Genomic DNA, 14,611 nt, shown 5'->3' on the forward strand with positions numbered 1-14,611 from the left:
GGTTGAAGCAACTCCTAATAGGGTTGAGGCTTCTAACAAAGCCTAGTCTCCTACCATGGAATTGAGACACTATACATGCTTCATAGACTCCTAACAGGGTCAATATCCTTAACCAATTTCTTTATATAGTGAATCATCTTGTGGGTTTCATCCCACCAGGGTTTTCCCTTGGCCAAGATTTCCCTAGTTAACAAAATATGATGTTATGATATCTCTTTGTGTATGGTTGTTTATACTATTTAGCATTATTGGTTTACTTTCTTATGCATGTGGTAAAGTAATTAATAATCTTCAGTTCCAGGCAAAAAGATTGAAAATAATGATTCACCCCCCCCCCCCCCCCCCCCCCCCCCTCTTAGTATTATCTATTTCTAAAAATTGGTATCAGAGCTTGGTTATTTAGAAAAGGCTTAATAGCTTGAATAAGATCCCTATGGATATGGAACAATTGAAGCAGAATCTTGAAGAAGCACTTGAACAAATTAATCTTCTTATTGATGAAAGGGATGGCCTTAAAGATAGATACAAGGATGCAAAAGCCTACATTGGTGAATCAAAAGAAAAAATAGATGACCTAAAATAGAAAGGACCTAATAATTAGGCCAGTGATCATGACATTGAAGATATGAAGAAATAAAATGAGATGCTAAAACATGAATTAAAGATAGTTGAACTTAAGCTGAGTCTTAAGAAAAATGGAGGAAATACTGACTCTGAAGTGAAAGCTGAAAATGCAAATCTAAGATCCTAGTTAAGAAGCATAACATCTAAATTGGAATCTATTAAGTCAGAATATGTGGAATCAAAAAAATACAACACCATTGTGAAAGGTGAGTTGGTACAAACCAAGTAGCAACTTGAAAAATTATATACCAATAGTGATAAGATTGAAGAAAAAATATGTGCACAAAGACCTAGTTATGATAAGACTGGACTTGGATTCTTCCTTAGACAATCTGCCAGGAAATTTGTTGAGAGAAAGGAACCCGATTCTCCTAAAAACAATAATGATCTAAGCAAGACAAATGATACACCTAAAGACAAAGAGAATGTTGCTCACTCTGAGAAAGTCAAAGAATCTGATCAAGATATGAATAACAAAAGAAAGGAATCTTTTGCTTGGTGTAATGAACATGAAGACAATGAAGTCAATTGCAAAGGTAAGTCTTTTTAACCTATTTCAAAATTTTATTGTCATAATTTTCATTGATATGGTCATTATGCAGTACATTGTAAGAAACCTAAATTTGATAGTGATAATGCAAATAGTAGGATGCATAGGAACACTAACCATGTAGGAAACATAAGAAGATCTCACAGCAATGAAAGTGGAGAAAGAAGACAAATTATTTGATACAGAAGCAACAATCTTGGACACATTGCAAGGAATTACAGAATACCTAATGACAAACTGAATGAATAGAAAGGGGATGTACTTATATGTTAGCTATGTAATAACTTTGGACACATAGAAAAGATTTGTAGAATGGATAGAAGAGGCCTTAACAGGAATTAGAATTATAGAAGGAACAATAGAAGAAATGATGACAGTTTGAAGAAAGAAATGAAGAAGTAGACAAATGAATTAAAGGAATCATTTGTAAAGGCAAAGGAACCATAAATCTCTCACAAAGCTATAGAAAATGTACCTAACAAGACAATGAAGTCACTTATTGTTTGTGACTCTTCTTACTAGAATTAAGAATTCTTAGTGGAACAAGTATCAATTGTTGATAACTGATACTAGAGGAAGTATCAAAGGTTGCACAATTGATAGTATGTAATAGACATTGAAAGAAGTCTACAGTGAAGTGTGCATTGCCTAATAAGGTTAGGATGAGGACATATAAGAAGATTAAACTCTCTATTTCATAGAGATAATATACTAAACTAGTGGTAGACAAACATTTAATGCATAGTATGGATTGTGAATAATTTAAAGGATGCAAACTGACTTGCATACATCATTTTCTTATGCGAAGTATGTGAGTGAGATTAAAGCAAGATTTGGAGAATTTAATAGACCTACAATCACTTGAAGAAACTGGAAACCCTAGTTCACAAAATTGAGGTATTTCTTGAATTATTGAGCACAATCTTTCAAGAATGGCCAAACAAGAAGTTTATAATGTAAGCCATAGGCCTGGGTACAATTTCAAGATACACGCATTTGTTTCTATACTCGATGACCCCATTTGACCATTATTGTGAGTTCTAGAAAATGTCCTTCGCATCAAAGATATCAGAGAATATATTCATTGAAAGATTGAAAGCATAGGTAACTTAGAGATTCATAAAGATTTGGAGAAAATGTGCAATAATATTTTTCATTAAAACCTGAACATAGATGACTAGAACATCTTAACCTAGTTAAGCATATGTCCTATACAAATTTTGACAACAACAAATGGACAAGGATAATTCTTAGTAAAGTAGATGATGGTTTTCTATAGCTACGAGATTCTATCATTTGTATTGACAATGATCTAATTCACAAGGTTATAGATTTGAGTAATCAAGGTAGTAACCCAGTAAACATTAAAAATGTGTGCAAACTTGTTGAAGCAAATCTCAACATGTATTTCAATGGAAGAAACATGAAAGTCAACTCAATTCAAGATGATGGAGTAAGATTCATTTAACCCCTACACCCATTGCTATGGTAGGACTTATTGAAGAGGTAATAGTTGCCCAATCAAGTGCATAGACTTTGACTATGCCTTATGCAGCAGTTGCACATCAGCAACCTCTAAGAAAATCAAAGAAGATAGAAGAAGCAACTACTACAAGAAAGTCTACAAGGATCATAACCCCTCCTAAAAGTAGAGTAAAGTAGACTACTAGTGGCCCAAGAAAAAGGAGAAGAACCTTGCAGATTAGCTCATTTGAATATGAGGAGGAAACTAGTGATAGACTAGTTGAAGCAGTTGATCAAGAAGCCAAGGCATCAGTTGAACACAAAGAATGGAAGCCAAAGGTAGAAAATATAAACATGCAAATCATTAATGAAAATAATTTTTTACAGTTGAATAAATACTATGATTTATATAATAACATGGATCAGAGATAGCTAGAAAATGTTGTAGTTAGGAACATGATTCTAAAAGATAAGAGATTTGATAGTATAAAAGGTCAAATACTCGAAGACCTATATAATAGATTGCTAAATAGGAAGAGCAGAGTTGTAGAAGAAGATAAGAAAATAAGACTGAATATGGCGAGAAAGTTATAATCTGTGAATAATGAGAAAGATATAACAATTTTTTTGAAAGGTATAGCACCATTGCTAAGACATAAGAAGAGATCCATTCTCCTCATGGGAGGAAATTATGAGGAATTTAATAAGGAAACTCAAGAGGTTATAGCTTCATTCATGTCTACTATGCCTAAGGTAACTGCACAAGCAAAGGAAGCAAGCCAGATGCCTAGAGATAGTGCATAGAAAAAAGGAGCAAGCCAACTGCCAACAGAAAGTGTGCAGCCAGACACCTAAGGAGAGTGCACAATCAAAGGAAGATAGTCCTACGACATGTAGTCCTCTTCACAGTTCTAAAGTAGTAGCTACACCAAGTTCTTCATCACATATCATTGTTGGCAGTGAATCTATGCAAATAGATAACACCAAAGTGACTATTGACAAAATAGAGGATCCATTCAAGGATTTTGGTACAAGCATTATTGGCAATATTATGGATCATAGTAGCTCTGATGAAGAAGAGGATCAAAAGCCTACGAAAGAAGATGAACAAAAGATTGAGATCTCAAATGTAACTTTACCACCAACAGTAGTAACACCATCTACTCAAATAGAAAAGGTAACAACAGCACCAATTTCCACACCTCCTATCCAAGTAGTAGTAGTAGCAGTCCAATCTAATGAAGAAGATGAAGCAAAGAATCTTATATCTTCTTTGAGTAAAATTATCGAGAGAAAGAAATCAGCTAAGTCAATTGAGAAGACATTGACTTTATTTTTTAACAGAATAGAGAAAGTTGTGAGCCTTGTTGAGACCCTTGCAGATGTTCAATAGCATGCAAAAGTTTTGTGGAAAACATTTGATAAAGAGTTCATAACACTCACAAATGTGGCTACAATTCAAGCTCAAATAGAGCACAATGGTAAACTCCTCAACACCATGTGCACTAATATGATAAATGACATAGAAACCTTGAGCATATGTATTAAGGCATTGAGGCAGTGTATAGAGGAAGGAAAATGGGCTTATTCTAAGTACAACTTAGCATATATTCATCTAAAAGAATTTAATAATCAGATCAAGGAAAAAGTGACTGAGCTTCAGCCAGTCACTAACAATTTTTTGAAGCAGAATCAAAAGATTGACACAATTGAGCATACAATACAACTACTTCATGACAGTATAAGGGAAATACAAGTAGAAAAAGAGAAAATTCTAAAGAGGTTAACTCTTATAAGAGTACACTTATTCCCTCAGATAACATTGTTAGAGAACCAATTGGAAGAATTATTGTTAGCAAAATCTTCATATGAAAAATTTATGGCTACAGACTTGAATGTAGTAGAATTGGCAGCATATGTTTTATGTGCACTTATTAGTCTATCTGATGCACTGAAGGATAGTTGAAAGAAACATCTTGCACAATTGAAGACCAATTTTAGTGATTTCTTTATCAAGTTTTGATGTAGTTACTAGATTTTGATAGCCTTTTTGATACCTTTGGTATTGACATTAAAGGGAGAGATATATGGAAAATTGTATTATAGTTAATTATAATTGTAAAGGAAAGTAATAAGTTATAATAGGAAGTTATAAGGGATGTAACCTCTTTCATAACATAAATACAATGTTTTTAACTATGTTATGATTATTTGTTTTGCAGATTAGCCTTATTCATTTGCAGAAGAAAATTGTCTAATTATTAGACAGTGTTATAACAACATGATAGTTTTGATGATAACAGAATATTCCCTTGGAATATTCTCTTGCATAGTTAACCAAAGATGCATGACATCATAATAATGACGTATACTAGTGTGCATGTCCATAAAGTCAACCAAGTTCAAGTTATGAAAGAACTAGTAATGAAGTGATGACACGATGCAGAATAGAGCATATCAACAGGATGTGTTTAACAACTTGGTTTATTGTTTTAATTATTATTTCTTTATGAGCTGACTCTAATGATGACATGTGAGTTGGCTAAGAAATAATTTAATAATATGTTTAGTATAAATAAAAGAACTTCATTTGTAAAGTTGAGCGAGGAATAAGAGTTGTGATGATAACAGAGTATGGTCAGTAATTGTGAAGTTCATATGATCTTGTGAAATGAGAGTAACACGTGAATGTGAAATAGTGATATATAATGTGAAGCATTGTTATGCCAGATATGATGTAGATTAAGTTATGCGTAGTCACTCTTGTATGAAGAATTTTTTGCAAAGTATAGAAAATATCTTAGGATTGTATGTATCCTTATTTCCCAAAGATCTCACTGTATAGTTGCATGTTAGGGTAATGGTCTCTTCTTGCACACATTTGTATATGATCCACCAACTCCTAACAAGGTTGAAGAAATTCCTAATAGGGTTGAGGCTTCTAACAAGGCCTAGTCTCCTAATAGGGACTTGAGACACTATACATGTTTCATAGACTCCTAAAAAAGTCAATATCCTTAATCATATTCTTTATATAGTGAATCATCTAGTGGGTTTCATCCCCATTGGGGTTTTCTCTTGGCCAAAGTTTCCCTAGTTAACAAAATATGGTGTTATAATCTCTCTTTGTCTATGGTTGTTTATACTATTTAGTGTTATTGGTTTAATTTCTTATGCATGTGGTAAAGTAATTAACCATATTTAGTTGTGGGCAAAAAGATTGAGAATACTAATTCACCCCCCTTGGTATTATCTATTTCTAACATATTCATCCCTTTATGGATCTCCTCTTGTAATGCTTGGACTTGTCTCCAGAGGGCTTTAACCTTAGGAGGAACAACTCTAACCCTTCCACCACACTCTCTTCTTGGAGGCATCTTCTTAATATATCAAATCCCACAACCAAACAATCATTACTCTATCTATGCACTTAGAAAAACTTGGCTCTAATACCACTGATGATGGTACGCACTAATACCACTTGATGAGGGCACAATCCAAGACCAAATGAATACAATAGGAAAAAGGTAATATTATTATTAGAAGTGATATGCTATTACATTTAATACAATGAAAAAAGACCCAATGACATGCCCTATAGCTTACAATGTCATTAGATTTTGTAGAAAAAATCATTCTCACAGTACCTTCTCCCAGACTCCACCAAAAGTTGCATTTACAATGCCAGAAATATTCTTAAGTAACTTGAATTAGGTTAACGGTTAGGAATAAATTTTAGAATATGTCATTTGGCATCTACCACCAAAATAGAAGGTTCTAGAACATGCATCAGAAGTCAGTGTAAAATTAAAAGAATCCAGAAATGGCAATCCAACTTCTGGGAGGCATAACTTTTGATTTGGGACTTCGATTGATGAATAGTTTACATTTCCAAAAAGTTCTCCAAGTAGTCTATAGCCCTATGGATGAGCTTTACTTTCCTCCATTTTTTGGGCCTATACGAGGCCATTTAGTGCCTCAAATCTGACTTTGAAGTGCTCTTAGAGGGTCTCTAGGCAACTTAAAACTGAAATAAATTTCAAACCATAAAGCCTATTGACCTAATTCTTTTTTATAGAGTGCTTTAAATTACAAGTATAATCATTCCATTAACTTACACTATCTAACTCATTATAATTATGGCTCAATTACAAAATAACCTATTCTCTACATTAGCATGTATCCCAAGGTGCTCAAAAACTCTAACCCAAAAAATCAATAGTGGAACTATGAGAGTTGGCATCTCTATTTGACTCAAACAGGTATCTAGAAATGAAAACACAATAAATAGAAACTAACATTAAGTATATATATATATTGGGTGATACAGGATTGCCCTTACACCACTACATGCTCTGCATCACCTTATAAAAAAATATTACTCCCCTCCAATTTAATGGAGAAGATTTTAGAAGATATTACTATCTTATAACTCTAAATATTTTTTTGAATATTTTTATATATGTGAAGTTTATCAATATAGTTTGGAAGGATTAAAGATATGAAGAGTCAATATGCTTATTAGTACTTGCAAGTAGGCTAAGTACTCTTGTGATATTTTTTGAATTTTATATAATGATTAAAAAAGTTTCTTTCAATATGTAAGAATTAATCATTTTAGAATTTTCTTAGATGCAAGATTTTTTTAGTGTATAATTTTCACAAAATATTTCTCTAAGTTATGATTAACTGCTTATATTGGCCAAATTTGATAGATGATAAAACTAATATGTTTTAAGAGTTATTTTCTATGAAGTTGAATGTGATTCATTAACTTTAATATTTTTTTTATTTTTTATTTTTTATTTTTTATAACTGGTTTAGATTTTTATATTTTAATATAATAGTAATAGAACATATACATCAATAATTATATTTATATAAAAATTTAAATTTAAATTAATATTATTATAAATAATATAATTATGTAACATTTTTATTAATTAAAATATTTTATATGTTATAATAAATTGATTAAATTTAAATTAGATTTTAAAGCCAAATTCTAAGTCATTAACTCATTATGTGGCACTTGTTTCTAATTTTATAAATTTTATATTGAAAAAATAATAATACAAAAGAATTATTTATTGAATAGGATCTTTGTATTACAGGATTCAATGAACTTTGTTTTCTGACCACAGCATGACTGAGTTTTGTAGTACAATGAACTCTATTTTCCTGATCACAGCATGACTGAGATTTGTATTTCCTATGCAAATTTAAATGTGAATTTATTAGATAGCTACCAAAGAATTGCCAAATTGAAAATATATGCAGTTTTTAAATTTTTCAAATACTCATGCCACCGATTAGCATTCACTTTGTTCCGAATCTGTGAAAAGAACGGAATGATATTGCATGCCTATCGAGTTTGGTCTGCCGGCGTTTTCTTTTTTTGTAGAAAATATCCCTTTTTAATTTATATTGAAGGCACCGAATACATATAATCATCTAGCACAGTCAATCGGCATTTAACATTTTTGTAGTTGGTCAAGTTTCGTTATCATGGACTGGTAGATATAAATTTCAATTAAATCGGTATTTTTTAATGAATTTCCACTAAATTGGAATGATGCTTACACTCTCAATGCACAAAATAATCAAATGTACCAGTCAAGGTAGAGATTTCTTCCAAAACGCTTGGAACGCCTCATACCGTACCAAGTTATCAGTCTCGGAAACTTTCTTTGCTCTTTGAATAGTTACCCTGATCCAGTATTACGGTCTAGGGTTTCGTATCGTCATCGTTCGTTGAAGCATAGACAAAAATTAGGGTTTAGAGTTGAGTACCATCTTTAATCGTTTAATCATTAGGTATTAGGGTTTAGTACCATCTTTAATCATTAGGGTTTAGTGACATCTTAATCATTTGTGTTTAAATTATAGACGACAAAAGGTCTTGGATCATTTTTTACGAAAGAGATTTATAGTTTTTACTCATTACAGGTATGACTATTGAAAAAACAGAGCACATGCAATCACAAAAAAACAGAAATACCCAGAGTCATTACTCTTTAAATCTCGCCAAAAAACAAAGTAAAAGCATATGGAGACTAAGTCTTCCAATTACTTTGAGCCAAATTTTTATTGCATTCTGAGCGACTAGTACAATGGGCCAAGTAGGCTAGAGGGCCAAGCAGTGCAGCATTGATATAAGTTGTAGGTTCAGAGTGTTGATAATCATGTCTGTCAAGAGGAAACTGATCATTGGCATCCGGGCCATCCACAACTGCTCCAACCAAAATGTTTGGATTGGGGGCGTCGCTATTCAGGAATTTGAAGCCTTCACTGCACCCGATGGATTCCGGGTGATGAGCAAGTGAAGGCAGAGATGAGCCTCTGTGGTGCATTTGTTGAGGGTAATTTGAGCCATATCCAACCATGTATTACAGAATTTATTAGTGAAGCGCGAATTCAAGGCAAAGCTACTGCTAAAAAATAACCATGATGGAAGCTCGAATGAGCCTCCTTGAATAGGAACGGTCTGTTCTGCGAAACACAAGTGATGCAGCTGCAAGAGATGCGGCTGTTTCGGCAGCAACATCTGAGCCAGGATTGTGCGTGTCAATTTTGTAGGCAGTTCTAAGAGTGTCCATGTCCTCTACCCTCTCCCAGCATTTGTGGTCATTGTTAGGATCGCCCACCTTCATTATTTTGGACGAGCCTCAATAATATGTATAAACCCACTTGAGGTAGAGACAGAGAAAGTAGAATACCATATTTCACATGACAGTTTGAACCTGAACAAATATGGTGCCCGGGTAAGCTATGGCTTTGAGAAGATAATCTGTGGCCCAGCGTGTGGCAGCCTTTGACTTGGAGAGCTGAGAACCCATGAATCTACAAAGTCTAAACAACTCCAATAGAGCATCGTGGTTGTAAATGCCATCGGATACCCGAACTTCGTGAACGTTGTCGCCCGCATCGTAGTACCCACCCACCAAGTCTACCTGCGTTATCATGAGTCATGGCATGATTTACATGTATTCAAAATAACCAAAAAAAAAAAAAAAAGGAAAAGAAGAAGAAGAAATCTTACATTGGAAGAAGCACCGTCAGAGAGATCCGAGTCCCTCCTCCAACGAATCCGTCGATCGGCCGGCAGCTTCCCAGAACGCTTGCCTTCAAAGAAAAGAATCGCCTTTGACAAGGCATCTGTATAGTTGTGCAAACCAGCAGACCGGCGATACCTTAGGGAAGCAGTAGAACTTTGTGTTTTCACAAGCACGATCAAAACGCACAACACCAAAACAGCGCAAAAGCTCCTCATTCTGACTTGAACAGGCAGCGCAAATGCTTGAATTGTGACTAGAGAGTCCTGGGGAGTTGGAGATTTATAGCAAAGGAAAACCCTAACGGCGACGGAGTAAAGAGTACGATGGACATTAACTAGTAAATCGATTGCCAAGCTCGAAAATTTAATTGCTCCAAGATTTGAGAGGTGGAGAAACTCTCTAGAGAATTATTTTCTTATTCCCTAATCATGTTTTAGTCCCCTGCGTGTGAGAAAATATGGAGGTACTAGTTTATACGCGTAGGCGTCTATTAAAGGATTGGTTGTCTAGGAAGGCTAATCAAATTTGATTTGTAAGTTGTTTATTAGCTCACTCTTTGATGTTGATCAAGACCATCTTCATAACTAATGCTATTTTATTATTTGTTACTGTATGCGTTGCTTATCATTATTTAAAATTCATCTGAACATTCTATGTGGCTATTATCTTGTCATTGAAAAAATTACTATAACACTTCACTGTACTATCAGTTCATTTTACTACTACGCTCAATCGTAGGACATACACATGAATATTATCGAATTATTTTAAAAAATTATTATAACACTTAATTGGATGTGTAGATGAGTATATTTGGTTTTTTAAACTTCACTTTAACACTACACTCAATCGTAGGACAAGCGCATGAATACTATCGAATTTTTAAAAAAATTACTATAACACTTAATCTCCATACATGAGTATATTTGATTTTTTAAAGTTCACTTTAACACTACACTCAATCATACAACAAGCCCATGAGTACTATAGAATTATTTTAATAAATTTCTTTAACACTTAATCATAAGATCCTTATATGAGTATATTTGGTTTTTATAAGTTCACTTTAACACTAAACTCAATCGTAGGACAAGCACATGAATAGTATCTAATTATTTTTAAAAATTACTATAATACTTAACATCCATACATGAGTAAGTTCACTTTAACACTACACTCAATTGTAGGACACACGTGTGCACTATTTCACTAGCAATAGAAGATGCAATGTTTACCCTGATAAAACTATAACCTTACATACTAAGTTCACTTTAACACATAATTGTAGGACACACGTGAGCACTATTTCATTATGAAATGGTAATCATAATATTTATTTAAAATTGTCCATCTAGCCCCAACCTTGTGTTAGATTGTAGTAATATTAAGTCAAAATTCAATAAATCATAATTCATATGAAATATAATGGACATGGCTAATATCTTATTATTTAAAATTCGCTTTAACACAACACTCAATGGTAGGACCCACACTTAATTACTATGTCATTATTTTTAAGTCCATTAATCTTTAGGACCTACATGTGACCATTAACTCATCAATTAATATCTACTTTAATCTCTATATTGTCACGTGACTTTGTAATTATGAACTAACTAATTATTTAACCCTTAATACTTCCATGTAGATATGAAACTAATCTTAGTGTGGTATTGTTCTTAAAAGGATTTTGTTTTCACACATTTTCAATTGTTTGTTCTAGTTTAAACTTTAACTCCAATATATAACTTGGTTGTTTATATTATATTTATATTTGTGATTCTAAATGAAATGTTAATCATAATATCTATTGAAAATTATTCATCTAACCTTATATAAGTTTAAAATTATAATAATATAAAGTCAAAATTTTATAAATCATAATTTTTATGAAAAAATAATATTACTTATGAGTACAATACTCTAAAAAATATTTTGATTGAAAATATTATGCATATACATATTAATATTATAATAATAAAAAATAATATATTTTTGATAGGAAAATAATATAATTTACAACCAATGAGTAATTTTCTAATATAATAGTGCTCACCACATAATCTTTTGGTTCAACCATCCATTAGGTGGTTGGAATGGTTGCATTGTACCTTTTTTTATCTTTGTCGATAGCTAAATGTCAAAAGTATTTCACATGAAGCTAGAGATGTGTTGTGCGATTGTCATTAATTGTGAGAATTTGCACCACAGAGACAAAGTAGAAACTAATTAATGCCATATAGCATGGGAAAAATTGATTAAATATCAGAAAAATCATTCAACTAGGAAGGTTAAATAATCTAACTACTTGCTAGACGTGATTACAAAATAGATTCATATGAAAAAAAAGTGGCTTTTCGACATTTTAAAAAGTAAAATAAAGTAATTTCCACAAATTTGCAATAACAAAAACCATTATAAAATAGATCCATATGAAACATTATGGCTTTTTAATGCTTTGGAAAAGCAAAACAAAGTTATTTTCACAATTTTACAACAACAAAAACCAAACACAAACACAGATCTACACAAGAGCATATTAATATTTGCATTCATTATTAAAGAAAATCCATAAAATTATGTGAAAGAAAAAAATTAATACCAAGTTATTCATAATCGATACTAAAAATAGAACAAACTGAAAAGGAAACTAGCTCTTATTCTTGAATAACAAGATATCTTACAAGAGGGTGACCTTTTACCTTATATGGAAGGCATGGTTAAGCACAACAAGGTCATCTCGATGCAGTTCTTTCAAACCTTGAAGGACATAAAGGTTACTGTTAATGGCATGAAATTTGAAATTTATGAAGCAACCATTGTGAGGGCTAGGGATTTTCTGTACGATTGGAAGAAATGGGGGAGGAAAGCTAAGGTCAATGAGGAGGTGAGCTTGCAAAAATTCTTCAAATTCAAGGAGGAACTCAAGAGATTGCATGGAGGGTTTGTGCAAGATGCCCTTCCAAATCCTTAGGATGTCATCTGCTAATTGATTATCAGATATATTACATTGGAGGACCATTATTATGTACTATACTATTACCGTTTTCCTATCATGAATCATTTTAGAAATCTAGACCATATCTAATTTTCATTTCTATTATTGTATTTGTTGGAGGATAGCATTTTTAAGGCAATAAGGAAACACGAGGAAGGGAAAAACCTTCTACCTTATCCACAAGGGCCTCATGAATAAGCTTTTCATCCAACAATTGGCCTAGAATCCTCTACTCCTAGTTAACCCCTTTGCCTTTATCACCCCTCAGGTCTCCTTAGACCTCAGCCCTAGCTCTACCCGTAAGAGGTCCAATAAAGCCCATGTCACGGAGGTCAAAATTATCCTTGAGGTTAAAGTTAGACTTATTGAGTTAGACTTAGACACGAGGAAGGGTAAGCAGTGTGCTAGGAGAATCAACAAGTGCTTCCAACTGGAGAAATTTAAGAGCCCCCTAAAGTATGACTCCAGCTCTAACTCCTTCGATAGTGAGGATAAACCTGTGAAAAAGAAGAGATTTCACAAGGACATTAAACCTACACCTAGCTCTATCAGCCCATCTCATGTCTCTAACACCCTAGAAGCTACCTTGCCTCATAGTGGAGGGGAAGACATCACCTTTCCTAGGAAGGAAACCCCCAAGGGTGTTGGGAAGAAAGGTAAACATAGTCACACTAAGGAATAGATGGAGAGGCTTGAGAAGTCTGTGAGGGACCTGGTAGATAAACATACCACTATTTGCCATAGATTTGAAACCTTGGTTAAGTTCTCCACCAAGGTTATGCACTCTATAGCCACCACCCTCTTCTTTCTATAGGCTAATAAGGAGGAGAAGGACCTGGGAAAGGCAACTAAGACAACCTATTCCATCTATGGGTTCCTAGCAAAGGACTAGTTCAAGACCATCCTGGACAGATTGATGAAAGTGGCAAAGGAGGATGCAGTGATGGAAGCACTTGAGGATAAAAAGAATAGAAACTAGGGGTAGGAAGAGGGCATCTAGACCAGGGTTTGTTGTTTTTTCATTACTATTTTTATGATCATGTCTCTGAACTATACATCCCATGGGGTTTTTTGGACTATGTCAATTATTTAGACAATAGCAATGATGTATTTAAATGTTGCTAGTTTATTTTATAGTTTCTTATGCATAGTAGTTTAAGGACTATTGCTAATGAAAATTTGGCTATGGACATATTATGGTTTTTGAAGTTTAAAGTTGGTATAGGTCAGATAACTAGAAGGTAACCTCTAGTTGAATTCTTAGGCTTTTTGTACTTCAGGGCCAACCCCCCATCATTTTGGCTACTATCAACTACTTCAAAAACAAGATATCTTTATCTTATAAGAAAAACCATTTAATATAATCCTTTGAAAGGTGTGCATGGGCCCATGATTGGTTGATGAAAATAATAACTCAAATTCAAAATAATAATAAAATGGGCTACAATTGCTAATTTAGGTAGGTAACCACTAAAAACACTCAATGGAAAGTTCCCTACATGTTTAATTCCCTCTAAGTCTTTATATATTTTAATTTCACTCAAAATATATGTAATATCATTTGTTCTCTCATTAATCAGATTAACTCATTCTTAAAGCTCAATTTACTTGCATTAAGATAAATTTCACTAAACTAAGTTACAAAATATATATCTATAGCCAATATCTTACATTTTAATTCATCTAAATCAAAAATACTATAAATATGACCTATAGTTTGCATAAATATGGTAAGTACTTTATGATACTAGCATGGGAGAAACATGGATGATTCTCACCATTTCCTTTAATTTTATGTTTAAGGTCAATAGGAGGTTGTCTTTTCATGCTAGAATTCTGTTGAAGTCATTTGTTCATGGTTTTGTCATAATATGGCAATAGTAACCACTTGATCAAATTGGGTCAATGTCATTCAAA

The 14,611-nt window shown here is 33.1% G+C and overlaps 1 pseudogene; it reads right to left on the reverse strand.

The window, feature by feature from the left end:
- Positions 1 to 9,072: 9,072 nt before the first annotated feature.
- Positions 9,073 to 9,911, reverse strand: LOC149536366 (endoglucanase 1 pseudogene; annotated as a pseudogene).
- Positions 9,912 to 14,611: the final 4,700 nt, after the last annotated feature.

The sequence above is a fragment of the Cupressus sempervirens genome, chromosome 10 (genome assembly GCF_028749045.1).
Source record: "Cupressus sempervirens isolate cs-2001-9-10 chromosome 10, ASM2874904v1, whole genome shotgun sequence".
NCBI classification, from domain to species: domain Eukaryota; kingdom Viridiplantae; phylum Streptophyta; class Pinopsida; order Cupressales; family Cupressaceae; genus Cupressus; species Cupressus sempervirens.